The 14,965-nt window shown below is 36.2% G+C and overlaps 1 protein-coding gene and 1 pseudogene across 2 annotated transcripts in view; one reads left to right on the forward strand and one right to left on the reverse strand.

Annotated features, from left to right (window-relative positions):
* TBC1D4 (TBC1 domain family member 4) overlaps window positions 1-14,965 on the reverse strand; it is a 170,448-nt gene that overhangs the window by 96,936 nt on the left and 58,547 nt on the right. The window lies entirely within an intron of this gene.
* Window positions 6,554-6,672, forward strand: LOC112481411 (annotated as a pseudogene).

The following is a 14,965-nucleotide window of genomic DNA, read 5'->3' on the forward strand; positions in this document are numbered from 1 at the left end:
ACACACACACACACACACACACACACACACACACACACACACACCATGATCTGTGATGAATCGATTCCTAAAAAATTATTTTATTTTGTATATGCATTTTAATTCAGGTGGGTACAGAATAAAGAGGAAATGTTACAAACAATGTAAAAGTGAAAGAGATGTAAGAGCCTTTTCGTGTCTAAGATCATATACTGCGTAAGCACAAATGAGGAAAACAGAACTCACAGAGAGATAAAGTTACACACACACAGGCATTTAAACTGTCGTGGCCAAAATGAGAGGCAGCTGTGAGGCACACCAACCGTCAGGCCAGGAGGAATGAGAACCACAGTCCGGTGTCACAGTACGTCTGGCATTTGCAGTCATTGGGAAAAGAACACGTAGCCCTCAAGGTTTCAGGGCACTTCTCTTAGGGACTGTTCCAGGTACACAGGTATGAAATAAACCAAAGCAGGAGATGGAACTGCCTTTCACCCCTGGGTGACAACCCATTCCTGTGCATGGCCAGGTATCACAGATCCAAGGTCACTGCATTTTCAATTCCTCATCGTTTGCCACATACATAGCTTCACATCATTGCTCACTTTATCTTTCAGAAAAAAGTTTGTGGATTCTTTTGGTGGGGGAGAGAGCATTAAAATAAGAATTGGTTCTATTTTCATAGGTAGCAATAAAATAATTTGCTAACAACTAGTTTTTCATCATTATTAAACAAAATATTATTATAGGCTCCATTACTTAATTGTTTAAACTACATTCTAAATGATTTTGTGGGTTTTTGTTTATTATCATATGATTACAAAACTTATTAATTTTGATCTAGCAGATACCTTAATGATTAAAGGCAAGAAGTGTAAATTAATCTTGTTAAACACACCAACATTTCCAAAATTCACATGCTGCTCTAAAATAATTATGCATATACAAAGGAAGTGATTTACTATTTAGTATTATTTGTTTTTCTTCACATTTTTATTGAGATATAATTGACATATAACATTGTGTTAATTTTAGGTTCCCAGCATGATGGTTTGATTACTTAGTATTATTTCTATATCTCATGATAAAAATTTCAATTACATTATATTTTGTCATACTAAATTATACTTTTTCCTCTTCCTACTTGTACTATATAGCATCATTATAAAGGAGTACTTAAAAAGCCCAATATCTCATCTGTTTTTGTGTTTACTATTAAAGGTTTCGTGTTTCCTATTTAAAGAGCTCAAGCAAAATTGACAAGAAAAACAAATTCAAGTGGGACAAAAGATGTGAACAGACATTTTTTTTAAATTTATTTATTTTTAATTCTTTAATGTCACCACATCTTTGACTCCTTTTACCCCATCTACCTTCCTCCTCCCCCTGCCCTCTTATACCCTCTGGTAACCACTAGTCTATTGTCCATGTCTGAACAGATAATTCTTAAGAGAAGTAGTAAAATAAAGATAAGAGAGAGATGTTTAAATTCAAAAATAAGTAAAGAAATACTAGGTGCTAGTTTTGGAAAAGATTTTCAAACAAATGTGATACACATTGTTGGAGGAGATCAAGTGAAACCAGGGACCTATATATGCTGATAGTATAACTAAATTAGAATAGGCTTTCAACGAAACAATTGAGCAGAATGTTTACTATCTACATTCAACTTGACCCAGTAACTCCACTTTTAAGAATCTATTCCCCTTTCCCTAAAAATTAACATAGGAATATATTTCTGCAAATTATTAAGTTCTTCTTAAAAAATAATTTAATTCCTTCAAAATTTATTTTTTGAATTTTTTTTAAAACAGGGGTACAAATAAATGATAAAGCTGTTTATCAGAGCATTACTAATTATTAGAAAAAATTCATGTGAGAGATATATATATATCTCCCACATGAAAGAAATAGATGAATTATAGCATATTTATTCTGAGAAATAGTAAACAATGACTAATATTTTAAAAATATGACACAATAAGAAAAAGCAGGTCTCTCTCAGTGTCTTTATTCTGTCCCTAAAAAAAGAAAAAGAAATAAAAAAGAAAAAGAAAAACTGTATCTATAGTATGATAACGACACCTTAAAATTTTTATTTTTATTTTAGAATAGTTATAGATTTACAAAGAAAATGTGAAGTTAGTATAGAGTTGCCATTTATCATCTTCCTTTAGCATAGTAATTCATCACAGTTAATGTACCCATATTAATATACTATTATTAACTAAAGTCCATGACTTATTTAGATGTCCTTAGCTTTTCTCAAATGTCCTTTTTTATTCTAAGATCTCTTTCAGTATATCACTTTTATTTAGTCATCATGTCTCTTTAAGATTCCCGTGGCTATGATGATTTCTTGTACTCTCCTTGTTATTGATGACCTTGACAGTTTTGAGGCATAATTGTCAGCATTTTGTAGAATGTTCCTTAATTGAGATTTGTCTGATGTTTTTCTCATGGTTAGACCGGGGCGATGGGATTTAGGGAAGAAGATCACAGAAGTAAAGTGCTATTTCTAATAACACATTTACTAGATGGCATAGGAAAAAGAACTATAACATAATGTTAACAATAATTAACCCTCAGGTCTACAGTTAATTCTTTTCTTCTCTAATTTATCTAAATCATTTTTTAAATATTTCTCTAAAACCAATTTTGTGTCCGTAAAAGGAAACGCCTAAAGGGAAAGCAAGTAGTTAAATATGGAACAATAGCAGAAATATGTCCATCTGCTGTCCCTCCTCCCGTGCTCAGAAATGGGGTGACTACACTTGTCTACCAGCTGCTGCTTCTCCTCCGTGTCACCAACATTCGGGCCATTAATTTGACAGCTGTCGAATGACTTCTAGGTACATCTATTTAGGCTAGAGATAGAGAAGGGCAAACTATTTGGAGAGACTTGTCTTTTTTCTTCCTTACATCTTTCTTACATATAGGCCAACATCGAATACGCTTATAAATGCAAAAAGGGAGAGTTCAGCTCATTAAATTTTCATCTATATGGAGAGAAGATCATGAACTACTAGGTGAAAAGTCAAGTTGCAGAATAATATAAATAGTATGATATAATTTAACAAAAAGATACAATATATACATCTCTAATAAATCATATATGTGCATTTTCTAGGTCTAGAAGGGTATGTATCAATCTATAATTTCCTGAGAGGAAGGAGAATTAAAAGAGAAGCTATTTGTTTTTGTTTTTGTTTACTTTTTAGACTTTCATATTATGTAAACTTTACCATAAGCAACTTTCATTATTATAAAAAAAAATTTTAAATATCGAAAAGCATTAAGCCAAAAACTCATTTATTTATAAAGTTAAATTAACTACTGCAAACAAAACTCAGGATAGTTCCAAAGAGTAAACCAAAAAAGAAGTTTCAATAAATTTCAAGCATGACATACCAAGATTACAATTTTTTTTATCTAAGAATGTAAATGTCATTTTTATGTGTTTTGTTCCTTCCTTTTTAATTGAAATTAAATATAGCTCTCTGTATTCCTTGTACATCTCTCTACCCCCAACTCCCATTATGTTAAAAAGGATGTATATGACAAGCACTAATGTCAGGCAGACATCTTCCTCAGCCATAACTGATTAGTCCACCAAGTCTTTTCCAACAGCTGCAGCGTCTAAAAGCTGTGAAGGTGATGCTTACACCTTCCTTCACTTCTTAACAAGCTGATTTGATACACACCTCAAGAGAATCTGTTAAAAACCCTTCAAAGAGTCTAACCCAGAAATGTAACACTAATCAAGTTCACAGCCACTCAGAGAGTAAACATTGTGTTCTTTAAAATTTTATTATTTACATTCTTTACTTATTTCCAAAATCATTGGGTATCACCTAGATTTGAAAAATGGCAAAAGTATTCAAATTTCCACCCAACTCAACTTCTTTGAGTTCAAGCATTGCACGCCTTTGTTACAGCACAAATAAATATGCTGCCTTGAACAGACAGCACGTTTTATACCTTTGTCCTTCATTTCTATCTCAGCATAACTTCATCAAATTAAATACTGCCAAACAGAGAGTACCGAGGAAATGAAACGTGGAAAGGGAAGCGCTGAGGAGAATAACAGGGTTGGGAAGGATTTAGCACATCACGGTAGCTGGCCCAAGGCAACCTAGAAGCAGTTTCAGAATAGATGGCCTTGAGGGAATTCACTTTTGTAAGATATATAGTTCTATTTACTAAGTTTTTTATGGTTCCTAGGATAGAATAAACAAAAGTGATTTATTAGAGAAACAAGAGAGCTCAGAAAAGACCAGGCAGCTTCCCCAGTATCAGATTAGAAAGTCCTGCATGACAAGACTTTATTTCACAAATATGATTTGTTGACTCACAAACAAGGCTTGGTTAAAAAAAGAATCTAAGGCCATGGACTTCTGGGACCCAGACCCAGAACCTATGGGTCAAGAAAGGGTCTACTGATACTTACTTAAGTGCATCTGGAATCTGAGTAACCTAGATCATCAATATCTAGGGATACTGGAAACCCTACACTGATGGTTGTGTATCATCTCACAAGTTCTTGACAAAATGAGGCAGGTAAACAGCTGAATAGCTGACCAAAGCTTCATATGTGTAAGGCGGGGAAACTATCCAGGCCCTCTCAATGTCAACTCAGCAAGTGAGTACTAGGTATAAAGTCTAGCTCACCCTCCAAGCAGTCATTCATCTCTCTGCACTTCTATTTATTCGATTACTATCCGAGTGTTAATTAATGCCAGGGCCTGTGCTAGATGCTGGAGTTAGAAAGATTAATAAGCCTTGGCTCTTCCCTCAAGGATATTAAAATCTCTAGGAGGCTATTGTTTGTTTTTGCCAGACCAATTCCTTCCAAATCTCTTCCTCAAATTGTCTGAAAGATTATACTTCTGACTTCTGGAAAGATAGAAGCAGCAATGAAAGCATAGTTTGAACCTTCTCAAATCTCCACAATAAAAAACAAACAAACAAACAAAAATGAATGACTAATATCAAAACCAAAACCAATGGAGATAAAAAACAAACAAACAAACAAACAGAAATGAATGACTAATATCAAAACCAAAACCAATGGACAATGCCACAAAATTGGGTGAATTCAAAAGTATCCTCTTGAATTCCAAAACACATATGGTCTGTTACAAATCACTGACACCTACAAGATTCACACAGCCTCAGTATCTTTAAGGAAAGAAGGAAAAGGAAGCAACGGGGTGAACAACAGGCCTGGACCAGAAGACTTCAGAGCAGCCAACAGGTCCTCACTGCAAAGCCTGGCTGGCCAATTTGAGAATAGCATCTAAAACTGGAAGGTTGTAATCTACTCCGACAACAGGTGAGTAGGAGGGGCCTACACCAAGTCGGAGGGTGTCAACTCTGTAAACGGCTCCCCCAGGACTCTATTCAGGATTGGAACCCACATGTTGAGGAACTGCCAGGCATGGAAGTCAACGTGAGCAGGGCAGAAAAAAACAGAGAAAAAGGAAAGAGAAGATCCAGACAAAAAAGAAAGAGGGGAGCAAGCCAGGAACCCTCGGAAAGTGTTTCTTAACAGCTTTATGAGTATGTAATTTATGCACTATAAATTTCCTTTTTAAAGCGTACAATTTAAGGCTAGGTGTGTACATACCAGAATCTTACCAATGTTTTGATAACAGTGTCTGCTAGTTATAGACGATTTTTTTCCTCTTAGCTCAAATTAAAATTTTTTTTTCTGTAATAAACATGTATAATTTTTGTAATTAAAATTTTTATTCATTTTTAAACAGTGTGGTTTCACTTCTGTCCAGAATAAAGAAATAATGACTGGGTTCACGATTATTTTGTAACTCCACTTCAGTTGTCTTAGCAAACACTCGATTCTTTTCCAGTGTGGATTTATTCACACATACTCATCAGGGCTTTTTTCCTTTCAAAATACTCTGGTTAATAGATCATTTAAAGTCTGTGGGCTCCACTTGAATTTTTGCAAATTAGTTCAGTTCACTTCAGTTCAAAGTGCACATTTTAATTTAGAATGATCCTTGGTGAAGTTTCAAAGCAGGACAAACAAAATCCTATATGTAATTTTAAGGGACAAAAATGCAAATCTTTTAAACAGATTAATATTTTGCTGCCAAAAAAGACCTTCAAAGAGGTGATAAATGTTCTCTGCGATCCCACCTTTTCTTCAGACATTTATGTGATTTCAATAAATTTTGCAAATGCTTTTCTAGATAGCTACAAAAGTTCCTTCTCATTTTAAGATGTTAAGATACTACTATCAATTTATAATTGTCCTGCTTTATCACTCTGGAGAATATGAATTTGAATCCAAAACTTCTAAATGTTCTGATCCACTTCATGAAAGTTATAAAGGATTTATGCAGCTTCAGGATTTTTAAATGTGTTCACCAAATTCATGTTTATTTACTTTATCTTGATTTGCCAAAGCCCTAAAACTCAGCTATCTACTTTGTGCAAAGGAAATAACAACACTCTCAGAATATTGTCGTGAGGTTTAAATAAGCCAATATATATAAAACTCTTAATACAGTACATGCTCATGATAATCACTCAATAAATGGTAGCTATAGTCTATGGCCAGGCTATCCTGAACAAGCCCGATGCCATCTGATCTCGGAAGCTAAGCAGGGTCGGGCTTGGTTAGTACTTGGATGGGAGACCACCTAGAAAGACCAAGTGCTGTAGGCGTAAAAAATAAAAAAAATAAAAAATAAGGGATTGCAAACTGACAAGGTCCTGGCAATCTGTGAGGTCAACCAAGGGTTGCCTCGCCTAAAAAATAAAAAAATAAAAAATAAATAAATGGTAGCTCCAATTAATAATATTGAAATATATTTTCAAAGCTTTTCTATTTTCACCCAATTCCCCCTTTCATACTAAAAGTTCCTATGGTTACAGTCTTATCTCCTGTAAGGTCTGCCTAAACCACACCCACCATACTGCATAGTTCAAGCATGAACACACTTCAGTATTATATACATGATAGGTCATATGTCTCCTTCTGTATCCTTCTCCTCAGCTGATCCTTAAACTGCAACCCATAACCCTAGTGAGTTATGCCCCAAATAAACTAGGAGCCAAAGAAGACTAGAGGTCATACTATAAATAAGCTCTACACATGCTATATTTGCTTAAGGAGGTGGCTCGTAGCACGCTGCATAGAAGAATGCCACTGCATGATGTGCAGATCTATATTTGGTTACCAAAAAACTGAACACCTGTTTTTTCCCCAGAGATACGACGTAAAAATTAAAGGTGAAAATAACTACCACAGAAATACTAAAGAGGAAAGTTCACAACCTACATTCTAAGCACAGTATAAAATATTTTAACCCATGTCAAATGCCAGACACTTCACACAGACCATGAATCCAAGAGACAAGAGTTATATCAGATGAACCCCAAAATGCCCTCACATCGTGCCACAGATTTTACAGCACATGATTTAAATGACTCTCTTCTCCACAACTGTTCCGTTGTTTTACTGAGTCTAAAAGGCATGCATATGGTAAATATAACAATATTTCAAATTCTAATGCAGGCAATTAGAGTGAAATAAAATACACAATACCATTCTTTCCACCTTTTCAAGGTAATGTGATGAAATGGAACTAGGTAGCACTCAATATGAAGCAGGTGTCTTATATAAAACCCAGTTAATAGTATCAATATTATAATTGATATAATTATATACAACATATATCAATAAAGGTCTCTGTCCCATGAGGGCTTTAGGATCCCTCTCGAACCCACAAACATGTGGAAGAAAGGACTTTTCTCAAAACGCTTCAGTGGCAAGGACCATTTAATGAAAGCGTTTTAAAAAAACAATGCTTAAAATGTTGTATAACACTGTATTAACAGCTGTTACTTATTGAATAGAGCAACCAAAGGATGTGCACGGTCTTTTAAGACCCTTAGGGCTCAAAAACCAATTTGCGTTACTAACTTAATCCTGTACATTTTCATAAGGCTAAGCAGGAATCAATCAGCTGGTCTGGGTATAATCTCAGGTTCTGATGTGAGATCATGAGGATCGTAGACCTAGGCCAATGGACAATCCCAACAGAGTTCCAGATGATGCCACAAAAACAGCTGACTTTATTAAACAAAGACTAGTTCACTCTGTAGAGGTCTCAATAAAGAGCACATAAATCTATGTCAAGAAATCCTTGGGCACGGCAGAGGAAGAGTTTTCAACAAAGTGACTAAAAGGTGAATTGCCTATAAAGTCAGACCGAGAAGTCCAGACAACATCCTATAAGCACTAAGAGCTGTCTACAGAAAGTTTTGTAGTATGTCGAAATGATGGAAGTACTTTAGGAACATTAATCTGACCATGAGCCAGATCAATTAAAGTGTGTGTGTGCACATGCATTTTGTGGGCAGGAAGGGTGTACAGGTGGTATTGGTGGATGAACGTGGTCCGTGCGGGAGCAGGAGTGTGGTGTGTCTGTGTCGCGGAATTAAAAACAGAAGAAAGTAAACCAATTGGGATGCCACATCGATAACTTAGATATAAGGTGATCCAGGTCTGGACAGAGGATTTGGGAGTGGAAAGGAAGAAATGCATTCAAAGCTAAAAATGTGAAGACTGTCTGAATACAGGGGTGGAAAGAAAAAAAAGAAATCAAAGGTAAACTACAAGGCTTGAGGATAGGTTGCTGAATTATCGCCATAAACTGAAAAGGAGATGTCAGGAGAAGTATGCAAGGCTTAAAAACATGAACTGATTTTATGAAGTGACATAAAATATCCAGCCGTAGCCAGCACTGCTGGCAGGTATGATATAAAGAGCCCCAGTGACCGCGAGACTGCTGAGAATGGGCGACACTAGAAAAAGTACTGGATTGATGACATTTCCATTACGGGTGAGTAAGCTGTGTGCAAAAACAAGTTTAAATCAAGCCATTTTTACATAGGCATACCATTTCAGAGTACTTCCAATCTCAGCAATATCTACTCTAATGCTTTAAACTGTGCTCATGAACACATAAATATTAAATAACACCACCGAATGTAGTGCTAGCAAACCGTGATAAGTGTGTATTACATTATTAATACAAAATTGATTCTGTTGCTTGCATTTATTTAGGAATTTGGGCTTTTCTAGTATTTTTCTTATATTAACTAATCTTTTCTTTGCAATTACTCTGTGAGGAAATCCACAAAATTTGTTTGGATCAAGGATATAAAGACTAGGCTACATACAGAAGAAAATATCTTACATTAAAAAGTTTTACTTGATCACTTCCTGATATCTTATAGTTTTGTACAAAGCCATCTGAACCAAAAATAATCTTAACTTTTAATTCATGTTATTTCTGGCACTTCATCATGCACTAAATAAGACAGCAGCTCACATAAATATCAAGTTCCTCCTTAACCATTTTAAAGGAAATTATAACTTCTTTGTGAAATTCAAGGATCAAGGGACTTAGTGGTATGACTCATTAGGAATTTTGTAATCTTTGATTTATAACTGAAATTAGGAAGCATAGCACTTGGAGAAAGCAAACTTATAAAGAAGCTTAACAAACAGTACAAAACCTTGATCCAGAAGTCAAAATGGCTACACTTTGAAATAAACGCTGTGACATTCTTTCCTGTATTATCTCAAGACTGTAAGAAGTACAATTTGTACAGATAAAAAGTAATCACTGGTTCATTAGTAGTGACAAATGTACCATACTAAAGTAAAATGTTAGCAATAAGGGAAACTGGGCGAGAATGTAGGAACTCTCTATACTATCTTTGTAACTTTTCTGTAAATTTAAAACTACTCTAAAATTAAAGCTTTCTTTTTAAAAGTAATCACTGTACTTCTTCTTACTTAAAGATCACCTTTTGCTTAATCTCATAAACCATTTATCCAGTCAATTTGTATTGAACAAATGGATGCTCAGCTCTGTACCATTTACAAAAATGAGTTAGACCTGATGACAAAGATATCGTTTCCTTCTATTCCCAAACTCGCTTGAGGAGCTTAACGTCCAGGAGAGAAGAAATAAGACTCAGGATGTTGAAAGAGCAATACGCAAGAGTCATAAGAGTCATAAAACAACTTTTTCCCCTTCTCAAGCTCCCCTGTAAACCTATTCTGCCAGACTAAATCTTTCTCTGGCCCTGGATTAAATCTAAGGCAAGACTCACAGTTGTGTCCCAGGTGTTAGAAAATAAAAAGTCCCTAAAATAGTCTCAGTTTAGTAATTAAATATCCAGTCCATATAAAAACCTAACTGTGAACTCCATTCGAAAGCAGGGCATTGCCTCTCCTGGCTCAGGCCTGCACGATGCCTGCAGTGGGGCTTGGGTGGGAGGACAGGTCCAGCTTCCTGTCCTCACCTGGACAGCAGATCTCCCTAGTCTCCTATTATCTGATGAGCACTTGCTTCAGATCCCTGAGGGGAGCTTGCTATACAGATGCTCAAAGCTGATTGCTCTATCCATAGGCAGGCGCCCTGCCCCATCCTTGACAAGCATGAAGGCACCCTCCCTGGATGGTCACTTACAATTCCACAGAATACCTCGGGCCCACTGTCAGTGGGAAATAGTTCCTTCCCACCCACTGTCCTCTTCTCTCTTCCACTGGCTCTGTCAGCCAGCTTTTTCCCCTTCAGATTTCTCTGGCATGAGAAATTTCTATGACACACAGTCCGTTCTGTCCCCCAAGCTCCAGGGCACACATATCAGTCTTTCTTTGCCACCCTCTTGCTGGGATGGGACTCACAGTATACGAGCCACACCATCTCTCATTTCCAAATCTCCTTTAGCCTCGGCAGCTTCAGCCTTGTTCATCGGCTGAAGGTGGGTGTGGAGCTGGCATCCCCAAACCTTATTCCTCACCCCACCCTTAGCAAGTCCTGCTTTAAGAGGTGCAGCACTGCACTTTGGACCAAGAGAGTGGAGGGCACTTAGGACAGCAGCTCAAACTGAACCCCATTTTATCATCCTGTTGACACTATAACACTAGATAGAAAATAAGAGCTGTAAAAATAAGATCACTGTATGGTTTCAGTATAGGATGCTGCTTCAGAATTGGAAAAGGCTGATCAAACATCTAGCTTTGGAGCCAGATCTGAAACTTTTGGAGAACAGGAGTGGAGATGGGGCAGAGGAAGAGGGGCACATCCACTAAAGGACATAGCCTCCTGCAGGGGCTCAGCTGTGGCCTCTTTTGTCAGATAGTATGAATTAATATATAAACACCTATTTTAACTGGTAATATTTATTCTTATTTCAGTGATTCGTGTGTTACTAGCCCTTGTAAATAAATGCCCCCAGAAGGCTGCTTGGTTTAGTTCCGACTCTGCTAATCGACAGATAAGCTCAGAAATTAGATGGACCTAGGTTCAAATCTTGCCCATTACTAGTTCTGTGACCTTGAGTAAGTTACATAATCTCTTTCATGTCTGTGATAATGCGATAATAATACTAACAATACCATAGGGCTCGTGCCAAAATTAAATGGACATATGTACAAATCAGTGTATGGAATGAAACCAATTCCTTACATACGTTGACTACTATATTTTTATTAGTGCCATTATCATTACCACTATTGTTAAAGATAATAAAAAATATGTATTTCTCTTGGAATCATAAAAGGATAGACCTGGTAAGGACTAACTTGAAAATCATCTAGTAGAACTCACTTAAAATTAAGTGAATCTAATTTTCCATTTTATTTAGAACAATCAGCATTTGAGTGCTTGCTTTTTGTCACTGCTGATACTGAGCTCCAAGACATAGTGTTGTGGAGGCCGCCTTATTTATCCTTACAGTTGATTGGAAAGTCAGAATGTTAAGAAAAATTGTAATGAAAGGTGTGAGAAGACTAATCTAAATAAGAATCCAGATGGAGAGACAATTATTTCTCAGGCCAGAAAGAGGATAGATCTGGGACAGTTACATGGATCAAGTGGCACCTGAGCTGGGCCCTGGAGGATAAGTGAAAATCTGCCAGGTGAACATGAGGAGAAGAGAATCCTAGCAAAGGAAAAATCACAAGCAATTAATGATGTACATTTAGCTATTAGGCCCAAAGTTCTTATTAATTTATCTAAGAAGTGGCCCTTTAAACATTTTCAAAAATTCTGTATTTTTAAAATAGAACACTTGCATGGTTGCCAGAGGTGGGGGGTGAGGGTAAAATGGGTGAAGGAGGTCAAAAGGTACAGACTGCCAGTTATAAAATAAATAAGTCCTGGAGACGTATGTCCAGCATGGTGACTGTAGTTAATGCTGCTGTATTGCATATTCGAAAGTTGCTAAGAGAGTAGATCTTAAACATTCTCTTCACAAGAAAAAATATTTGTAACTATGTATGGTGACAAATGTTAACTTGACATAGTGGTGATCATTTTGCAATAAATACAAATATCAAATTTGTACATCTGAAACTAATATAATTCATGTCAATTATATCTTAAAAAATTTAAATTAACTAATTGAATTAAATAGAATACTTGCATTCTAAATAAATATTTGACAGTATTTTAAGCAATATTAAATTAAAGTGAAAAATATAGGTAACATGAATACACAATCCTACATAATCAAATAATTTGACTCAGAAGGGTCAGCTCTGATAAGCAGTTCCTTTCAAAAGTTTGTCTTCCCTCCATTTTTGAACTCACAGATATTCTAAAAACTCCAAGTGCTGTATTTGAATCATTTTCTTTATCTACCCCCTACCCTCTGCATGTACATCTCCCCCCTGCCCCCTCCCGCCAACACACACATTTACTCTGTTTCTGTTACAGCAGCAGTTCTGGTAGTTCTAAAGGCAAATCAAAGGCTGGGGCAGGATGAAGGCAGCCACTCACATGTGAGGTCATTTGGGTGGCATAACTCCAAAAGGGTTGGGGACTCCTGACCTGAAACTTTATTTCCTAAAACTTTATTTCACATTCTCAATCTCTCTCTCCTCTCCTCTTCTCTCTCTCTCTTCCCCCTACAACGCCCCACCCCCACTGTCTCTGGGACGCATGAATGGATATTATAGCTACAATTAACTCAAGGCACTTTTACAGTAATTCAAGTTGAAACATGGCCACTACATACGGAGCCCCTTTACTACATGCACCTCATTTTACAATTCCCTCAGATAATCTCTTAAAGTTTTGCTGAAACTTATTTTGATAGTCAAGTTCTGTTGTAATCTATGAGTTGATTTTTCAGCAATCATCTGGCCTCTCTACGATTCTGCCCTCTTCCCATTCCAATGCTGAAGGAAAACAAAACAAAACAAAACAAAAATAAAAGCTACTGAAGTTTTAGTCAACATTCTCACACCCTATTCCGTATATTGCTACCTAAAAATGCATGCATCTAGTTAAAGCACAGATTTTACCAACTTTTCGACTTAGTAGTTTATTACCAGCTTTAAGGAAATGTAGACTAAAAGAAGGTAAATATCTTAGTTTAGATTAAGCACTCCCCAAAGTTATATGAGAAATGCTATTTAAAATAATATTAAATGAGAAAAAATACTTTTCCAAATATTCTAATAGGTGCATTTCTTAAATTACAATGGAAATGAATGAGAACCAGTAAAAGGGTTTATAACTATTTACAGTCTTCCAAAGAATGAAACTGAGGCAGGTACCACACATTAACTGTGGTCTCCCAGCCATCGCCACCTTCCATGGTGGTACTCTTGGGACTCACAGATTTTATTAAACCCAAAAATCTTCACTGAGTGCTTATTATGTGAAGGATACCATGTGACATGATACAGGGAATATAAAAATAAATTCTATGAAATAGTGGCTCTCCTCTTGGGTGATAAGATTCATACAAATAACCACACAATAGCAAGTACGATAAGCCCTAAAAAACAGAGATTCTACTAGCAGAGATTACAGTTTTTAGAAGGACCAGAAGACCTCACGCAGAAACAAGCATTAGAGCTAGATTTTGAAGGAAGAGCAGGATTTCACTGGGCAGAAATGGGAAGAACACTGCGTTAATAAACACAAAGAAAAAGAGGAAAGAATATATTCGAAGAATCCAAGTAATACAGTTTGTCAGAGACAGAATAGGCCAGAAAATGTCAAAGAGCCTCAGTCTGAGAAATTCCTCCATGGCAAACTAAGTGCCAAAAGCTTCCGGAAAGGCGTGGGGGATGAGTGCTGGGCAGAGCAGTGGAAACAGAATAGAAACGAGACTTCTCATATTTGAGAAATACTTGACCCCAGAGAAGTCCCGAAGATTGAGAGCTGCCATCCCTCACCAGCTATAGCTAGCCTTCTGACTACATGGCCTTTGCAAATTCAGAGAGCAGAAGCAGTCAAATATATGGGTTAATTTATGGTATAGAAATTGTAAGTATGGAGTCAGTATAAGTTTTAGGTTTTTAAATGTTTGAATTTCTTTTTAGGGTGCTACTTTGGTAAGTAATCAACAAAATCTACACACGTATATCCTTCCTTCTGTTGTTTGAAACTATGTGGGTCTCAAGTGAGGATTTGGTAAGGCAAATAAGCAAGAAATTTAGAAGTACCCAAGGCAACCCGAAATGCAGATACTTCAGTTTTCAAGAGGATAATATGAATTATAATCAGATTACTATTAAAGATTCTAGAAGCATAATTAGAAATAACAAAGATTTTCAAATAACCTCACACAATTATGCCTTGTGAGATCCTTGTGGATTCTACTGAACAATAATTTAACAAGTTACATCTAATGTAGTGGAGTATGCAGATGCCAATAATATGTACAAATCAGTGTATATCTCAACAATTATTTAACAAGTTACATCTACTCAACAATAACTTAACAAGTTACATCTAATATAGAGGAGTATGCAGATGCCAAGGGGGTAGGAAGAGAACAAACAGTCCAAGAAAACATAAAAGCAGGAAATAGTTCAGGAAGAAGGAGTGAACAAATTCTAGAGAAAAAAAGGCAGCATATATAAGAGTTGAATGAGGCCTTTAGAAAATGGAACTTGAATAAATACAAAATGTAAAGC

Source organism: Pteropus alecto, unplaced genomic scaffold, assembly GCF_000325575.1.
Source record: "Pteropus alecto unplaced genomic scaffold, ASM32557v1 scaffold72, whole genome shotgun sequence".
Lineage (NCBI taxonomy): Eukaryota > Metazoa > Chordata > Mammalia > Chiroptera > Pteropodidae > Pteropus > Pteropus alecto.